The sequence below is a fragment of the Epinephelus lanceolatus genome, chromosome 11 (assembly GCF_041903045.1).
Source record: "Epinephelus lanceolatus isolate andai-2023 chromosome 11, ASM4190304v1, whole genome shotgun sequence".
NCBI lineage: Eukaryota > Metazoa > Chordata > Actinopteri > Perciformes > Serranidae > Epinephelus > Epinephelus lanceolatus.
The window spans coordinates 24,728,940-24,748,294 of NC_135744.1; the positions used below are offsets into that span (position 1 = coordinate 24,728,940).

Below are 19,355 nucleotides of genomic sequence, written 5' to 3' on the forward strand. Positions count from 1 at the left end.
ATGATGTCAAAGCTTGATATCCTCTTCTCTTCTGCTTCAATTACTACATCTCCCTGATAATGGGTATAGATTCAGGGGATAATGGCCTTACTGCACCTCATCAAGAATCAGAGGCTCAGACATTCACACTTTTAGAATTAAAAAAAGTAAAAAGGAAACAAAGCAAATGCCATTAATCATTAAATAAACAATGGCAATAAGGGATGATTTAGAATCTGCCACTGGTAATTTATCATGATGCAGGTAGCTCCAGTCACATCCTTGCTTGAGTTTAGCTTTCAGTGAGTGAACTGTTATTGCCTGAGAAAGGCTAATTGCAAAAGTTAATTGCCACTTGTTTGTTGTACTAGACTAGACTGACTCCGACTCTCATTCTTTCAAACTAATTACTGCCGTCTCATAGATTCAGACCAATGGCTGTCCTATTCCTCCTCTACAGCAGACATGTGTAATAGTCTGGTCATGTCTATGTAATGTTTGGCATTTTCCAAACCAGAGTGCTCCGCTAGTTGTTTATTAAAATAACCCAGTGACGCAGCTTCCAGAGAGTGATGTCCAAAATGAAAAAGAGTAACTTGTTAGAGGTGAAAGGCGTGACTGCAGACTGTAGATTCTAAAAGGATGCAGTGTCTGTGACATCAAGCACACGTTTCTGAAAGGAAGGTTTTAAGCCTGGATTTGGGTCTGCCAGTCCAAATTTGGGCAAAAGAGGAGGCAGCCTGCTGTGACTACAAGAGGAGACTATCACGTCTGACTGTAAGGCCTGTCAGTCAAGACTCTCTAACACTAGGGATACCCTTGTCAGGGTTTTTTGCCCAATGTGACTCTTTTAACTCTGACTCTGAATGTAATATATATAAAGTCCAGTCCAATAATTAATTATGTAGATATAGGCATACAGCCCACAGTAACCTTCATGAAGATATGTAAAGCATTTAAAATATGTTTTAGTTACAGCTCAACAGCTCTGAAGTAGGAAACTTTAACCTATCCACCTTATTCCTGACTGACTGCTACTGTAAAAATGATTATGGGCGCAGCTTCCTGTGAGATAATGGAAGTTGTTAGGTGAGGTTAGGAAGTAGTTAAGGAAGTCACATTGACTGTCTATGGTTAGTCCGAGTATCTAATCTCAGTGGCTTGTAATTCACCTTTAATTAAGCAAATGTTGCTTTGTTTTTTTAACAGATATTTAACTAACATTAAGTTTGCCTTTTCTAAAATGTTCTTGCAGAGCTCTGGCACCAGTTGAACTATCCACGTCTGTAACATTACTAACAATCAGGCTAAGCTAAATATGTGGCTTCAATAAGAGTGTTGAACATGCACCCAGAACAAAAGGGATTGTTCCTGTAACTAGTGGTACAGTTTCAATCACACTAGAGAGAGGGGAATAAGTTGCCACCTGCTCCTGATAGTACCAGATCATCCAGATAGTAATCAAAAGTAAAATACAGTGTCCCTAACTGAATTAATACAAGAGGTGATTTGTCCTGTATTTTTCATACACGCTCATAATGCAAACACTTGTTTTCACACGCTTAGAATGAACCAAGAAACAATAAAACAAAAAGAGTTTCAAGAGTGGATAAGTATTAAATCAGAATTTGCAGAGGAGAACGACACCCAGAATGACAGGTCTGTCACTCAACGTCAGTGCATGATATATCTGTCTCTTCCTAAGTGACTGGATTCTCAACAAACACCAGAAAATTCCCTGTTACAAAATGAACTCAGCAGCACACCTTGAATTACGTCTAACATTTGTCAACTAGGCTGAGAATGTTTTAGTGATTTAATGCACTTCTTTTGTATCATATAACATGAATGCCTAAAGTAGCTGAGCTCATAAATAAGTGCTCACTTTCTAGACTCAAAAACATGTTTTGTTAATGGAGAGCATAGCAGACAAGCATTAAGGCAGACGAGCGGAGGATTAGCCAGGTAACATCACGTTCACTTTATATGGAGTTACCATTAATACAGAATTATGTTAAATGTTCGCTGAATGTGGTAATGTTTGTCGTAAGAAATCATAGATTGTCTTTTGGAGGGAGTAGATGTTTACTGTAGGCTAGCTGTTAAATTGAACGACATGTTAACGTAGCAAGGCAAGCTAATGGCTAACATGCTTGGTTAAAAAGGAAAACAGCTGATACATTGAGATGGCTGTCAGAGATCACAGAGTTATGATCACATCATCGTGTCTCAGGCGTAACAGGTGGTGTGTTCCACCTTTTTTATGTCTTGTCACACTATAACAGAGTATTAGCATATTGTTAGCTTATCATCAGAAAATGCTGCTTCCGGTTCAATGCCGGAAGTCGTGCCCATTATTCACACAAGGTATCGGGGGCCTAGGAAAAAGGTGGATATTGGATGTGGTGGATGTTGGAACAAGTCTAGTAATTTACTGTGTATTTAGGAAAGAGTTCCTGTGCATCTTTTGCGGTGGGAATGTTTTGACAGGATTCATACAACCTCTCTTCATCTCTTGCATTTACAAACAATCAAACTGGATCAAAAATGGATCAGCAAAAACAAAATTCCCAGATCCATCCCATCCTGCAAATTGTCTCCAGACAAACTGTCGCTACAAACATGTTTTATGCCTCATTGTCTACTCAATCTTTAACATTTTCTGGAAAGTATTTGTGACTGAATTTTGTCCTCTGTATTTCCAAATGAAAGTCTGAGTTTTCTCAGTGCAGCGTGGTGTGACCATTTGACAGACAGTGGCTGAATGCTCACCAGGTTCACCACTCAGCAGTGATGGTTGCTGCTCAGGCTTTTTACCTGTAACCATGATTTTGTGTCTCCCATGTTTATTTTATCATTTTCACTGTGTGATTTGATGCAATCACATAATACTGGGTTGTGCCATCCTAATAGGAACTACAATAGATAATTGTGGTGTTGAATGTAGTTATTTTGTTATCTTTGTTTCGCTATTATCATGTTCAGTAGTTGCCCAAATTGCCCTTAATTGTTTGCTGCTCAGTTGCACAAGCTTTCTGGTTGATTCACTGAGACGTTTATGCAAATCAAGTTGTGGCACAAATATGCCCCCCGAAATAGTACTTGAACAGACCAATCCAAATTCAATCACAGTTGAAGCATACTTTGCACACAGATGGAATGGCCTCTCCCTCACATGCTTGGCTTGTTGGCTGCTTCGCCTGCTGAGGTCCTGCAGCAATAATCACAGCCAAATGGAGCAAAATGCACAATCTTCTGAATGACCTGCACCTGTTAAAAAAATCCTTCTTGTGCTTCTGTAATTGACAGAGCTGACACAAAGTGCACAAAGTCTTTTTGAATTAGATATATAGCCTTTACCTGCCATTATTAGACAGGTGCATGCACAGTAGTGATGAGCGGTTTATAGTTAAATCCGCAGGCACTGTGCCTAATCCGGGGATTGTGCAGGTTGGGTCATAAAAATTAACATTCTGATAATTAATAGCACATGGCTTGACATAATAAATACCTGTTGCCTTTTTTTTGTGCCAAAAAAGAAATTTTGCAGGTATACAATGCAGGATTGCTGGTTACTGTTTGTAAACAAGCTCGCCAGCGAAATTGAAAGTAAAAGCCAACCCCAGTTTCACTCGAGGATGCCTTTTTTTCTGGCGCTGTGTCTCTTGGATACTTGCTGCTTACGGTCTGGCAACTGGTCACCACCTTTTTGTAAAGCCCCAGTCTCACCTGAGCATCGTGGGGTGAAAAAATTAAACTTTCTGAAAATAAGAAACCACAGGCAGAGGGCAGAGTCTTTACAGATAAATACATCGCCACATACTAGTGTTTCATAAGTGAAGATTGAGAAAGATTACTTTTGTATGTAGGAAAATCCTGAAGAGTATAACATTAAATACATGTTAATTTATTTGAAATGAGCCTACTTCAGAGCACTTCAGTGTAATATGTTACCATATAATCACGCTTATTGATGATATTAAGTCTATTAAATACTTGTAGTGATCATCACGTTCGAGTGGGCGGCGGATGGATGATTTATGCGTACATGAGGATTCAGATGACATCAGAGCCAGTTCGTGCATTACTAATGCACAGTGTCAGAGTCAAATTGATAAAATCAAATTTAGTTATTTTTGTGTGGGTTTCCAGGGTAAGAATCTTCACAGTAATATTGTTAGTTTAGAAACTGACAGATCAAACAACTAAACGTCATTTGAGATGCTTCTGTAGACTATGTCAGCTGAAGTCTATCTATTAGGCCAGCCTCTCTGTAAAGCTGGCATATGTCTTGCGGCCAAGCACACCATTAACTGGGGAATTAGAAACCCTGAGAAGTTGTTAATCACCACAGTCATTCACATTCCACATAGATTCTACTCTGCGCAGGACCTCAGTGAGCTGGGGATGGGGCATGGTCTCGGGGAAGCTGGGCCAATGCTATTGGACCCAATGGTCTTTAATTAGAGGGAGAGCTTGGCAGGGACTGATGGAGGAGAAAGGCTCTCAGGATGTGAGTCCAGGGTGAGAGGGTTCACACACAAAACACTGGCTTTTCATCACCGCATGACTCACTCAGTTTGTGTGTAAAGTGCGGTGTATGTGTGGATGTGTGTGCATGTGTGTAAGGCAGAGAAAGTGAGAAAATGTGTGTGTGTGTGTGTGCTCGTACTGTACGCTTGTGTGCGTGTGTGCACACGACGGCCCGTGTGTGTGTTCCTTACCTCACTGCTCAGGCATTCCAGTAGAGAAAGTGGTGTGAAGAGAAAGAGTGGCTCTCACAGTGTGGGTATTCATGGATCTGGCCCCCGTGGGCCGGTCCGGGCTCCAGTGTTCACAGACAAAGCCTCTCCAGCAGGACCCAGACACACTCACACAGAAAGGGGAGCAACAGAAGGAGAGGAACGCAGGAGAGGGGGAGACAAGGTAACAAGGGGAAAGAAAATGGAGAAGGGGCGGGAAGGGGCAATAGGAGACAGTCTGTGTGGCAGCTCCCATTCCCCCAAGAATGCAGGTGTGATGGGTTGTCATCCAAAACTGGACCAACCCAAACCTGCTTTGCTTTGATACAAAAATCTGAAATGATATGTTTATTAATACACTCAGTAAGACCAAATATTATGTCCCAAATTTCAGGCCTATGAGTTATAGCAGAGATATTTTACAGTGTCTCGCATCTGTACTGTAACTTTACTTCAAGTTGCACTGGAAGACACTTGCACTCACCGCACTCACCACCGCCTTTATTCTTTTTTTCTCCTTGCTGCCGGCGGAGACCATAAATCTATCTCTCCTCCTGGGGAACGGGCTCCTCCCTCTCTTTTTACATCAGCCAATCCTGTCTCTCTCTTCCAGCGCTCTCTACTCCCTCTAGCATTAAGCCAGCAGCTTGAGCTCTTAGGATTCCATGAGAGTTTCTTCCACTTGGCCGTCCTGTCAATGCTCCCCCTGCCTGGCCCCTTCCCTAGATCGGGTAGCCTGGTTCACTGTGTCCTTAAACAACCCGTGTGCATGTACAGGAAAGGGGCCCCAAAGTGGGGAGGCCCATCTCTAACCCTTAGTTTTTAGAGAGACAGACTCGCACTGCAAAATCTCTGCACTGACTTTTCGTTATTGATGAACTCCAAGGTGTAATTATCACAATCATCATCAAGAGTTATAAAATAATATCTATCTAACAATATAGATAAATACAGCATGTACGCTGTGCATGTACATTCTATAGCTATATAATGCATGCATAAAGTATACAGTATGTGTGATAGCTACTCAGCATATGTACAACAATCAACAGGAAGCATTTTAAAAAATAGGTTACAACATGAAACTTACATATTCTAAAGATAAGCATCTTTTCATGGTATTATTTGCGATATATTGACATACAGCTTTGATGATTTTTGAAATACGGACATGTGCCTTCACGCTGACATGTACTGTCAGCTATGCAGGTTTTCAAATTCCTTGGTGTTTGAATAACGGCGCCAGCTCAGTAAAGGAACCACCTCCTGTCAATTTAGTACATCAAGCAGTTTTTATAGTTATTCACAGGCTGTTGATATTGTCATTCTTTGATACTGGAGGATTTGGCTGAATGCTGGTTGTAAGAATAGTTTTTATTTGAACAAGATGATTTAGTGAAGGGCAGGATTCTGAAATCTTTTTACTAATTCAAAACCATTCCGATACTTTGTAAAAAGAATTCTTCAAGTTGAGCATGACAGTTTTCATGTAACTACTCTTGAAAAAGTATTTTGAAAAGGTCCTGCTGCTTCACTGGGCAAGTCAGTGGATGCACTGACTTTTTATTGAGTTTTTTACTTTTAAAATGTTGAAGAATAATGGGTTTATGAAATAAAATGTTTGTACCGAAAAACAACAAATGTCTGCAATGTCTCTGAGGCATGCATTAAAGTAAATAGCACTTTTAATATAGATACATCTCTTGCTGCCTTAACTCATCCCTATGAAGAGTGTGCTCCCTAACTTTGGACACCTGTCTGTTTTTAGATGGATGGATGTGAATGGATGGATGGGTGGCACCTGCTAGGATGAAATTGATGGCCTTGTCCTAAAGTAGACTGATGACGTCCCTTTTGAAGTTCAACTAATGATTCGAGTTGTGATATTCATCATCAGTTTCATGTTTGAAGGTCATGATTGGCACAGTTAAGACAGATACGACTGACCTAACATACTCAAACATGGATTTGTTATTTGATGGTAGCCTGTTGTTTATTCTCTTCAGAAATTGATTAAATCATTGGTTGACTATTCGTGGAAAAAGTAAAGGGTAGGATTTCATGCAGTAGATTTCATGAGGCTTTAGAATCTGTGTGAATACTTGCCAACTAAAGCTGTGAAAGTAGAGCATAATGTGGGTGCTTGTAGTAAGACCTGGTCTAAATAAGTGGAGGTACAAGTGGTACAAGGTGGTACAATAGAGGTTTTTAGAAAAGAAATAAGCATGTGCTTGACTGATATGGCCACATTTTTGTAAACAGTGAGGATCAGTGTTCACATTGCTTGTAAGAAGTAATCCTGACACTTTCCTCGAAGAAAAGCAAAGTTCAGTTTGCAGTAGAAAGCATTGCCCATCTGATGGCTTTATAGAATTCATTTTCTAAGACGACTCAGTAAGTGTTGCCAACGTGCTCTTAATATTGCTGTGGGTATATACAGTGTCTGCTGTAGGAGCACATTTATAATCATTTTTCAAGGCTGAATCTCAAATTGAGTGCGTGAACCTACTAAGATGGGAAAAGAGCACCTTTTGATTGGATTTGATTTGCAGATGTTTTGGGGTGCACTCCAAGTCCTGTACTGATTAGATTCAGCCTACTTTTTAGTTGCATGCATGGATGAAGCTGGTTATTGTCAGGATGGCAACAAAGCTATTTAAAAAAGGTGCCATCAGTAAAAATGTAATCAGCATTATATTTTATACTCTGTTATATTCTGGTAATAGTTTAATATGTATACCATGAAATAGGTTAGGCTATATAAAGTAACTCTTTGCCACACTTATTTGGAAAATCTGTAAATGAAAACCATACATGTTGTGTCCTTACTCTTAACTCAGTGAACTCACATGGAGTGCATCAGTGTTTACTGATAGAATACAGAGTTTATTTAGGCTCTGACCTTGTCACTAAATGGGGAGTGAACGAGGGAGAACCTAACTCACAGCCTACAAATGGATGCTGAAGTAGAGATGGTGCTTTTGAAATCCTGTATTGAGCAGCTACAGTAATAGCAGCAGTGGTGCGAATGAGCAAAGGGTGAGTTAGACATGAGTTGCAGTAGCGTAAGATATTGCATGGTTTTAGATGCATTCTATTATTTCAGGAAAACGTAAAACCACAAATCACTCATCTGTCATTGTTGACAACTCTGTCAACTGCATATGAACCACTGCAGGTCTTTAGAACAATGTCTTCACCTGGTCTGCCTTTTACAGTTTTAACTGGATCATGAATGAATGGCTGTCTATTGAAGGCACAGTAGACACACTGTCATATGGCTTTATGATCCCTTTGACTCCTGAGCCCCTCAAATCCCTGGTGACCACGAGGCCACGACCCCGGCATCTGCCAGCAGCGGCAGAAGGAGAGGCAAGCTACGACTGACTGAGTCACACCTAGACAGATGCTGTGTAAGATGAAGTCTCGTCAGTGAACCCGCCCCTGCACTCACTGCCGCTGACTGAAAGTCTCATAGGGCAAGATGAGTCATTAGACATCGATCCTGACGTTTTTGGCTCAGAGCTACACAAAATTATTTGAAGCAGACACTTTAGATATTAGGAACACCCTATAAGGACTCTGTTTGGTTTAAAGCTGCTGTGAAATGTGTGTCTCAGTGAAAATTATGAAAGTCTAAAGCCAAACTTTTAAATTTTATAGGGTTTGCTCAATGTAGCCTAATAAGGGATGCCATTTAAAAGACAGTAACAACAGTATGTGGCATTGTTGTGTGAGAACTTACACCGGTGTCAAAATTCTGTCACTCTAACTAAGAGCTACAGTAAGAGCAAGAGCTTCTGTAAGAGATACCTTTAGGGCAACATGGTCACTCACTCTGTTTGGCCTATCAACACACCACTGGGCTTGTGATCACAGATGAGATTTTGTGGAAGATTTGTATTGCTGTTGGTTTCAACATTCAGTCAAGTAGTAGGCCAAAATAGCACTCATATTTAACAATACTTAAAACCGCAATGCAAATTTGCAGTGGTGAGTGTTACAGTTAAACCCAAATCCAGGCTTTAAAACATCCCTTCACAAATTGGTTGTTGACTTCAGGGCCACTCTGTTTGTTTTGGAGGCTATACATTTCTCTTGTTGGGTCAAGTTGGACTTTGTGAAGCTGACTTTGCATTAACCAAGAAGAATAGTTGGAAAAAAAAATCTTGAAATCATAATCTGAAAATGCTAACAATAATAAAGTCCAGTAATTGCAATCAACCAACCATGGGTTACAGATTATTCTAAAAAAAAAATGCAGATAATAATGATAATGATAGTAATAATAATATAGTTTTTTTCCTTTTATTTTATTTTATTTTATTATTTTTTTAAGTTACAGTACAGATGCGAGACACTTTATTATTATTATTTTTTTAGGGGTCCTAAATTGTATCTTACTTTGTAGCAAATTTAAAGGTTTTTATTTTCTTGCTTATGTTAAATTGTTATTATTAATGCTGTATTTAGTGCTTGCAAACCCAAGCAATCAGTGTCCTCAACAATTTTTCAACTTTTTTTAAATTTAATATTTTATACATTTTTTTGAAAAGTTAACACAACCTACTCCATAATTTGTTCACTTTTTCGCTGAACAATATGATTTGTCTTCGACTTTGTCCCCAAAAAACATGTTTTCTTCACGTCCAGAAGAGTTGAGATAATTTGGAAATTCTTTTGAGAAAAATTTAATTATTTATTTTAATTGGCTCCATATTTAATCCCCAGACACACTGGTTTGGTAGACAGATGACTACATGTGTAGAAATAATTATTCTTGGAATATATTTCTTGGTTTCTGGCTCATCATCTTTTTGATATAATTCTATTGTTGTAGCTACAATACCATGTACACTGTATTGGAGCTAGGGTTATAAGAGTAGTTAAACATAGTACACATTTTTCATCTTGAACAAAGCTTTCCATGTACTATTTATGTGAGTGTGTATTTGTTTGTGCTCTCAGTGTGTGCAGCAGTGCGTGAATGCGAGCTAAGTTTGATGCACGTAAGTGAAGCTGTTTGCCTCTTTCCTTCCTGTGTGTTCTGAAATCTCCTTTGCTGCAGACAGTCTGGGGTGCAGAGATGGTGGATGGTGTGGGGTGTGGAGGGGGGTAGGCAGCGGACATGGCAGCAGGCCAGAATCAATTGGCAGTGTAATGAGATGGCCTGGTGCCAGGTAACCATGGAGCTACCCTCTTTGCCTGTCTACCAGTGCAGAGTTCAAAATTAAACTGAATGAATGAGAGAGAGAGGAGGGAGGGGAAGGAGGGCAGGGAAATAAGGGTCTGAAATGGCAGGAGTGGAGGGTGAGAGAAAGAAAGAAATGGCAAGAGAGGAGGGTGGCTGATGAGGCTCTGTGGGCTATTTCAAAGCACTGCTGTACAATTTAACTTGAGCCCTTATTTCAGAGAAGGAAGACGGAGGGGGTAAACTCCCGAACCACCCGGGATTTTTGTACTGGAATATCTGGAAATACAGTTTCTACCAATCTGCATTTTGCTACTGTGCAGCATTTAAGTAGAGAACAAATGCTCTTCACAAGGAAGGAAAAAATCTGACCTCCCTGTATTTTTCCTTGATGTCGATGTTGAGCTGCTTCTTTTGCAAGTCTCATGGCATTAGTCGCTTTAATTTGCCTGTAAATCTCATTTCCTCATCCCCTCCTAGACCCACACTCGTCCTCCTGTCATGGAAGATGTGTTAATATTGAGCATTTGGCTGCATTCTTAAAGTGATTAGTAGAAGCCAGTGGATCCTGCAGATGAATAGAAATTAAGTAATTAATACAGTAATTAGATCTTTTTCTCCTTCCTACAGCCTTACCCCTGCTATGTCATTGTGCTCACTCCTTTCTCAACCCCTTCTGCAGAGCATCTTAAGAAGCAGTGTGCCACCCATAATGGATAGTTTTACTTTGTCTCTGTCTGATGAATACAGTATGTTATCAAACACTGCAGTACAGTCAAACCACGCTTAGTAATGCTTAAAAAGGCTATTAATACTTTATATTAAGATTAAGGAGAGGAAATGTAACATTACCAAAAGTTAGGAAAACTTTATAAAATATTGTTAATTAAAATTAATTTAAATGTAAGGTTAACTTAAATGTTTACTTATAGTGGATGAAGTAAGTAAAATTTCTAGATAATGCAACTTTTTGGTAATTGTGGTTCTTTTGTGTTTCACAGTATAATATGGTCGAACTATAACAAGCAATCAAATCAAACATTATGGAGGAAAATTAAACATTAAAGGAAAACTTTTATTTTTACTTTTAGCACAAGAGCCAATAAACCCATTTTTTTCCAAGTTAGCACAGTATGCACAGAATAAAGTTTTATCTGCAGTGGCAAAGATTTAGTTGCTCTCTGACTCAAAGCCATCGTCCTCACTGTCTTTAGACAAACAGGCCAAACCTGGCTCAAACTGGGCAGAGCCAGCCACATATACAGGCTGCCCAGACCCGGCTGAACCAAGCCACCAGTTTGTTTTGTGCAGTTTTTTTCCTGACATGGTGATAAATGCTTAGCATAGCTAAACTTACAGATTATATACTGTGCATGTGTGGTTTTAGTAAGCACTGGAGTGCTGCTTATCCTGATATGACCTTTGCTTTGACTAGGATGCTGTCTTACGTTTTCTAATCAGTGAGGGAGGGAGAGCGTGATATACTACTAGTCTGTCTGTACAGTAAAAAGCATGTTCAGCAGTGGGCCTCATGGCCTGTGAAAAATGCTCAGGCACTCTCGGCTGAAATGGCCCAGACTTTGAGAGTTTTGAGTGCACGTTGAGAGGGAGACGAGACAGTGGGCCAAGATGTCTGTGGTGTGGATTAATGGGGAGGACTGGAGAAAGGGTGCCGCAGTTGTGCGTGAGCAGAATATTTGATGGGGGAAGCGAGAGGAGGGAACAGTGAGGGACAAGCAATTGCAAGAGATGGGTGAGATGAAAGGGGGAAAAAGATAAAAATGGACTGAAACATCAAGAAGCAAAGATGTATGAGTGTGAATGAAAATGTACAGTGATAAATACTGCTGCTGTCTCGTGTCTCCCACTGCTGCTTTATCCTGTTCTCTTGTCTGATTGCACTCTACAGTGTAGGCTTTAAACATTCATTCTGTTGCACTGGGCTGAACATGGGGATACAATCTAAAAGAGGGCCTTCACAAACACCATAGTCAAGTTCAATGATTACATATCTCTTAATACAACACATGTAGAAAAATAAACAAGGGAGAAAATGAACAAATCCAGTAATTGTTTTTGTAAGTGCACACTAGGGTTAATCAAGTGTGCTTTATCACGTATGCCTTTAGTTACATTTACAACTAATTTTAGTGACTTACAAGATCACTTAAAGTCCCTGTGAGACATTCTGAAAGCCCACTTGTAACCATTATGAAATCACTTCTTATTTTATGAACTACACACTTCTTCTCTTTTTGTTCCTCTAGCAAAGTCTCTGGGAGACAGATGGGTACATCTTCTGTCCTTATGTCTGCTTTTGATTGTAGTGAGCAGCAACATTTTGGTAGACAAAATGCCTTTTGTTAGACACAACGCTCCAATGGCTTTACATACACACTGCTACTTTGATCTTTAATACTTTCATAATCATGAATGTATGCAGTTTGGAGTTGTGATTAAGCAGATTGAGTACTTTGATATTATAGCCTCATTGATAACATTATTTTAGATTATATTTTAGACATGTCTGCTTTATCAACAGTGGAGGGATAGACAGGGAAGTTAAGGGAGAGAGAGGGGATGACATGGAGAAAAGGCCCCGAGCTGGACTTGAACCCAGGCTGCAGGGTTAAGGACCAGATCCTGCACAGGTCTGATTTTCAAGACCAGTTCCCGGAACTGGAACTATAACGTGCAATACCACACCCGCCTCGCCATCGGCACGTAAGACCAATTAGTTTTGCAACCTGACCTGATCTGTCGACACAAGATCCGCAGCCCAACCTGAAACTGCAAATCCTATAATAACCATGTGATGTTCAAATAACTGGTTTAGGCAGCACATTTGAAGTGATAATTCTTTGAGATTTCATACATGGGAAACTAAGATATTAGCTATATTTTAAATTGGATGTTATTCAGGTAATAAAATTTAAATGAATATTTCATATTCTCATAATATTTGGCAGCACATCCCCAGTTACGTGTGTTAACGCATCTGAATGAAGTGTCTCTCCTGTTCCAGACGAAGCAGAGGACAGAGCCAACACACAAAGTCAGCAGTCAGCAGATTTAAATGTTAAAACATAAAATTCATTCTCATTTTATTTCGACATATTTATCATCCAACACCCCCAGTCTGACTCCTATGATCTTTTTCGACACAGAAATGAACCCAAAAGTAAAAATAAGACATGATACCACCCGCAAATCACCATTTTTTAGCACGTCACTCACCAGGCACTAACCCTACCTCAGCCAATGCAGGATTCTGGTAGGAACCCAGCCTTAGTGGTTTGTGCTTTGCCCTGCGAGCTACTACCCATCGCACCATTTTTGAGGATTTGTTTGAATACAAATATATAGTATATATAGTTATATCTATGTGTGTGTGTGTGTGTGTGTGTGTGTGTGTAGTCGTTCATGCTTTTGAAATCTCGGCATTGGTGGATTTTGGAGGTGTTACTGTAGGTTTAAGTTACTCTGACAAGTTCCTCAGATAATACAACAGACAGGCTGGACTGTGGGCGGTTATCTCATGTTTTGATTTCTGTATCCAAACAATTAAAACCGACCACTTGCAGTGCCTGCCCCCTGGGATGCTAAATTTTGCTTGTAGGTACTGAGAGGAAGATCTGATTTTCTTTAAAATGCTTAGAGACAAGAACCACATCTGAAAGAGGAACATTACTGGATATGCTTAAATTCTGGGAACCACCAGCTACCCAGAAGTCACTTGGTACCAATGACTAGCCTGAATGGTGACATGGAGACGTATTTATTGAAACTTCTTGCAACACAGACACAACTCTGACTCATCTCTGAATCACAGCCTAAACACAAATAGTTATGAGAGGAGGGTAAATTATTGTTGCTGGTTGTGGCCTTTCCTGGAATCTTCCATGTGTACATATGAGAATAATATGCAGTGTCCAATTTCTTACTTTAGGAATTTAAATTACTTAAACATATTAGTAGAAGTAATATACTTAATAGCACATAACAGATTAATATTCACAGGCAAATGACACCTCCATGGGTGTTATCCACCATCGTATTGAAGAATCAAAAGTAGCAGTTGTATTGCTCAAGTTCAAGTGTCTTTGTCGTTCCAATTAACAAACGACAAATGACAATGTTGCTTCTTCAGGACGAGGGTATACACAAGTGCATCAACTTCCTCAGTGTTGTAGAAGATGCTGGTGATAAATGCACATTGTGACACAGAAGTATGAAGGCATTTCAAGTTATTTTATAGGTTTATACTGTTGTCTGGAGACCAGTTATATGTCTCAGCACATCACAGATAAGGGCATGGAGCAAAACCAGAAAATTAGGACTGCCTTACAGAAAGACAACCAAGGTAAAATTTTGTATAAGGAATCCTGGATGTGCTGTTGTGACACAACATTAATAATGTTGAACAATGTTTTAAGGACATTTAATTACAAGGAACACAACAATGTTGTAGCTATATCATCTGACATTAAAGGTAAAGGTCATTCTGTACCAATAAAGGACAATTCCAGGCAGTTCACTCAGACAAAATGGTGTGGGTGGATTTCATAACACAGCCTTTCTTTATTAAAGGTGACTGTGAGTCTCAAAGTTTAGGGCACATTTGAAGCAAAGAGGTCTTTACAGTACTGATGAGAGGAGATAATATGTTGCCTAAATACTCTTAAGTCACTAAGTAAATTATCAGTTTATGTTCTTTTATAGTAAGACTGACAATAATGATGACACATGCAGTAAGACTGAAACAATCAAATACAATATTAATCCATGTTACTCAGGCTTAATTCTTCTGTACAATTGTCACCGCATTCTCTGCCCTTGCGTTATAAAAAATCTGGTAATGATTTTCCCCTATTGTTGGCAGCCCACTTTCTCTTCTCTACTTTCCCAGGCTCCGAGAGTGGCTTTAAGGGGTTACCTTGTTAGAGGTTTGGGGTTATGCCCATGCCGGTCGCTCTGTTTTCTCCAGCCTTCTGTTTTGGAGAGGCCCTTTTCTGTGGCGGCACTGTGACAGGGTTCTTGGCAATACCCTGAAAGTCAAATCTGTTCATTTAGATTCAAGTGGTGACCATGGAGCAGACAGCAGCCCATTGGCATGCTGTGGCAAAACGAGTATCCAGGGCACCTAATGTCCTGAAGTAAACATTCGTCCTTTTCCATAATACTCACATGCTGATATGCATGAGTCAATCTATGTGTGAAGGTGATTCTTGTGTTTTTTTAAATTATGGCACACATTTTAAGGGTGCCTATAAATTGATGACAAAATGGCTTATTGTTCTTCCAGAGGTCGAAAGTCAAGGTCAGATAAGGTTATCTTGTCTTGCTCAAGGACACTTCAGCAGGGCAGCTGGGCAATGGTATGAGGCCCCAATGAATACAGTCTATCTGCACCAGAGAGTAGAGCAGCTACTTCAAAATCTGAAATAGTGCCTCCAATGTTTGTGCTGGTTACCTCATTGGTGGATTCATTTCTCAGATATAGGATGGAAATATTTTGTAAATGACAAGTGTTTCGTGTGAATGCTGCGTAAACCCACGTTTGTATATTCTACCAGGAACAAGAGCTGCACTGTGTAAAATAGAAAGCCTATTGCTGTGAAGGAAGAACAACAGGATCAAGTGCACGGAAGTGGATTTCCCCCACCCCTGAGTCTTTTAATGGGAAAAGCCAGTATGGCCTCACTTCAAATATTATACCCATTTGCATCATTTCTTTATTTAATATTGGTTTTAGAGAATAAAATCCATAGCCCTTTTGAACGTCTTTTAGCCTATTGATGTGTATTGTTGTTGAATTAATCTATTAGCATTAGAGCTGATGTCTGAAGCACTACTTCACTATACTGCAGAGTATGCAGTCCTTTCAATCAGTGATGTGTCAACTTGGCAATAGTACATGTTCTGACATCTGCTTGGATTTCTTCTTTGTTTCTACATGGTTGAATTGTAATTTACACGCAGTCTTTGGCCTTATCTCGGGCTTTACAGGGAACACAGGAGCAAAGATACAATGAACAGAATCGGCTCTCAGGTAGAACCTTGAGATACTCCTGTAGAAATGTGCTGATGAGGATATAGTACTATTGACTGCAGCAGCCTGGCTACTGAACTATGTACTGTGCTGTTGTGATGGCAGAAGTGGTGCTGAGATTAAGTACTGAAAGCCAAGAGGAGTCCATTCAAGTAAATCAACCTTTATGATGACCTTAATATGATTTATAAAGACAAGTTTTTATATTTCTATATAAAGCCAAATGTGAGGATATTATGTACTGATAACCAAGGCATACAGAGTGCCATGCAATTATCATGGACTCACAAAGATACAAGTATTTTCAACATCTGATTTTTTTTTTTTCCTTTTCTTTTTATAAATAGAAAATATGCAGTGATATAACTAGAGTCACTTGTCCTCTAAGGCATTCAGGAGATGTTAGAAAAGAACACATAACATAGAGCATCAGGAGGATGACACATTAACACAGACAACAGTGTGGAGCATCAGGATGTGGGCATGTGGGAGACACACAATAAGCCATATCAGCCTTACTCGTTTACAGTCGTAGCCGTCCCCTGCATGGTGGGCCGAGTAGAGTTTCTTACGGACTGTACGCCATTCGTCCGATCTGAAAGACGGCGAATGGGACAAAGGGCATGAGTGAGGAGTGGGAAACGAGGGAGAGATGCTCGCTGAATCGCCCAGCCCTCCCCTGAGCAGGACGGGGAGCACCACTCTTCCTCTTTGCTCATAGCGGCTTTCTCCCGGCCCTCAGCCATTTTGGAGAGAGGAAAAAAGTGGCTGCTTTCTCTCTCCCTCTCTCACTACGTGGCATAGCTTTGGAAAGGCTTCAGCTGCTGTGTTGTAGCAGCAGAGAAGACACGTTTTGCAGCTCGGACTTGGGAGATAATATGTTTGCAGAGAAAAAAATCTGACGCGAAACAACCTTCTTTCGTTTTTTTTTTTTTTTTTTAAATGAATTTTTGGTTCCCTTGCATTCAGCTGCTAAGCCTCTCTCCTCTTTGCTGTGCACTTTCACTCATGCTGTGTCCTTTTCTGTAATAACTTGCGCTCTAGTTTTGTTGGCTGGTCCTTTCCCCTTGTCTCTTTTAAGTTATATGTTTTCGCATCTCTCAATTTTATTTTATGCAACAGAGTTTAAGACAAAGGGATATGTCCAAATTTTGGCAGCATTAGGGACAGAGCTGCAGCCAAGGACCCTGCTGGGATCCAAAAAAGCCAAGCAGAATGAAGCACCAAAAAAAAAAAGAAAAAAAAAGAAAAAAAAAAAGAAAACACCACCCTTTCCTTTCCTCTCCTTTCCTCTGTAGCCAGCCCTGCGCTGCCACTCCTCCTCATCCACATCTTACCGCATTCAACCTTTTGCCATTTCTCTCTTGCCGTACCTTTTTTTAAAGGCGATTTGAGGTTTTTGTACCCCGGAAAACGGGCACTGGACAACGGGTTAGGAGGGCGTAACAGGGACAGAACGAGGGGATGTTTTCTTCTTACTTTTGCTTGTTATTTAGCAATTTTTTCCACTGTTGCGTTATTGAATCGTTCTTGTAGTGTTTGTAGTTTTTAGTCTTTTATGTGTTTAAAGAGTGTGCTTGGGTTACCACGTGTTTGTAAGTGTGTGGTTGTAGGAATGTGTGTGCACGGGCATCTTATCTGTCAACGTTAGACTTACTGTTCTGTTCACAGTCAGTTTTTCATGATTTGTGTATCTGTTTTTGTAGGTTTCTTGATTAATACTGAAGCATTGGCCTACACTACTCCTCAAGCCTGACTCCTTCTAATTCCAGAGGATGTCTAACCATCAATTCCAGCGTGTGCCCTACTGGTATGTTTGCGATTTATAATGCTTATAGTTTTCTCTCTGTTCGCTCGGTTAAGTGTTGTTTCTATTCCGCACCGTTTGATGCGTACCTGTTCAAAGTACATGTTTGGATTCTTTTTTGAGTCAGGGTAGTAAGGTCAAGGGAAATGTTACTGCTCATTATGGAAATGCATAATTTATCAAACAATTTCACATACTGTATTTATAAATGAAATCAAATTAAAATCAGGCGTCATATTTTGTGTTCTGTACAAGTGCGATTTAATATGATTTCACAGTCTCGTTTGTCTCACTTTCAGTATTTTTCTACAGATTTTGGATTTGTTTTCTGTTGGCGATTGCAGATGTGCTTGGTCCTTTTGCTAAGAATACTAATGGTCCTCGGCCATTTTATTCATATTGTGGTATTTCAATAAAATCTCACGCAGCCTAAATTGGCACTTTATACAGCGCAAATTTATTTCCTGAATTCAAATTATTCATGAGGTGCTGGCATTTTGGGTTTTCATGTCCACATATAAAACCGCATACTGTAATATTATTGTGTCTGACATTTCAAAAATAAATGTTGACCTCAGAAGAATGTGATCAGTAGGTTACACAAACACCACGTCCTTCTCACAGTCATGTGCTCTGGCCTTTTCAGTGTACCATGGTTTAATTTCAAAGCTTTCCTCTTTAAACTACACAGCCAGGGAAAAATGTTTTACAGCCACGTTGTCTAAATAAAATATAACACATGAAAATGAATGAAAGGAATGGTATTTTATTTTACTGTCAGGCAAAGATTTATCCTTTAAATATAATAACAGTTAAAATAAAGTGAATTCCTAAATCTCTAAGATAAAATGGAAGATATCATCATTGTTCTTAGTGGCTCTTTTGCTTGAACGCCCACTGAATGGGGTGGTTTGTTGAATAAGTGGACTTTACAGGATCAGATAGTAGAATGACTTGCTGTCTCCATGTTTTGTGGGTTTCGTCTTCCTTATTTGCTCTTGAAGGGGTGATGCCAGCTGCCACAAACCCGTAGATCCGAACTTGTGGTGACTGGCTGCACAAGCTCGTATCTATAGGTATGTGTCTTCCTGGCAAATACAACACCTGCCCTCTGTCTGTGAGAAAAACAACTATCTCAGTGTAACTGTCTTCAAAGCTGGTTTTAACTGGATAGTCATACAGATAGGTATTGTATAGCTGTCTATACAGTGAGTCCTTTATAACATCAAGCCTCTCCTTGCCTGTGTTCCCAGGATTGAACAACACTGACCCTGTCATGACAGGATATTCTCTACCAAACTTACCCCATGTCACGTGGCCCATCTCTACACACTGACCCCACCCAAAGTAGGAGGGTTGGACTTATGAGGAAATGACATGACAGTATAAAAATCCCTGAATTAGGCCATTGGGTCAGTGCTGCGAAATCAATGATCAGAACTGTTTCACAGCATTATTACAGCATTTTTGCATAAAATTGATGTGTCAGATATGTTATTTATGGATTAGCAAGAAATAGACATTTCAATCTGGTTGTTTTAAGTAAAAACTGTTTCATAAATTTTCTTTTCAAATTTCCTGATG

General features: G+C 39.8%; 2 long non-coding RNA genes across 2 annotated transcripts in view; one reads left to right on the top strand and one right to left on the bottom strand.

The window, feature by feature from the left end:
- The window catches only part of LOC144464665 (uncharacterized), a 56,970-nt gene extending 52,227 nt beyond the window's left edge, over window positions 1-4,743 (bottom strand). The window contains exon 1 of the long non-coding RNA XR_013492329.1: window positions 4,704-4,743. This is a non-coding gene — a long non-coding RNA (uncharacterized LOC144464665). The remainder of the gene's footprint in view (window positions 1-4,703) is intronic.
- Window positions 1-18,219, top strand: part of LOC144464666 (uncharacterized) — a 44,399-nt gene extending 26,180 nt beyond the window's left edge. Inside the window, exon 3 of the long non-coding RNA XR_013492330.1 lies at window positions 17,671-18,219. This is a non-coding gene — a long non-coding RNA (uncharacterized LOC144464666). The remainder of the gene's footprint in view (window positions 1-17,670) is intronic.
- Window positions 18,220-19,355: the final 1,136 nt, after the last annotated feature.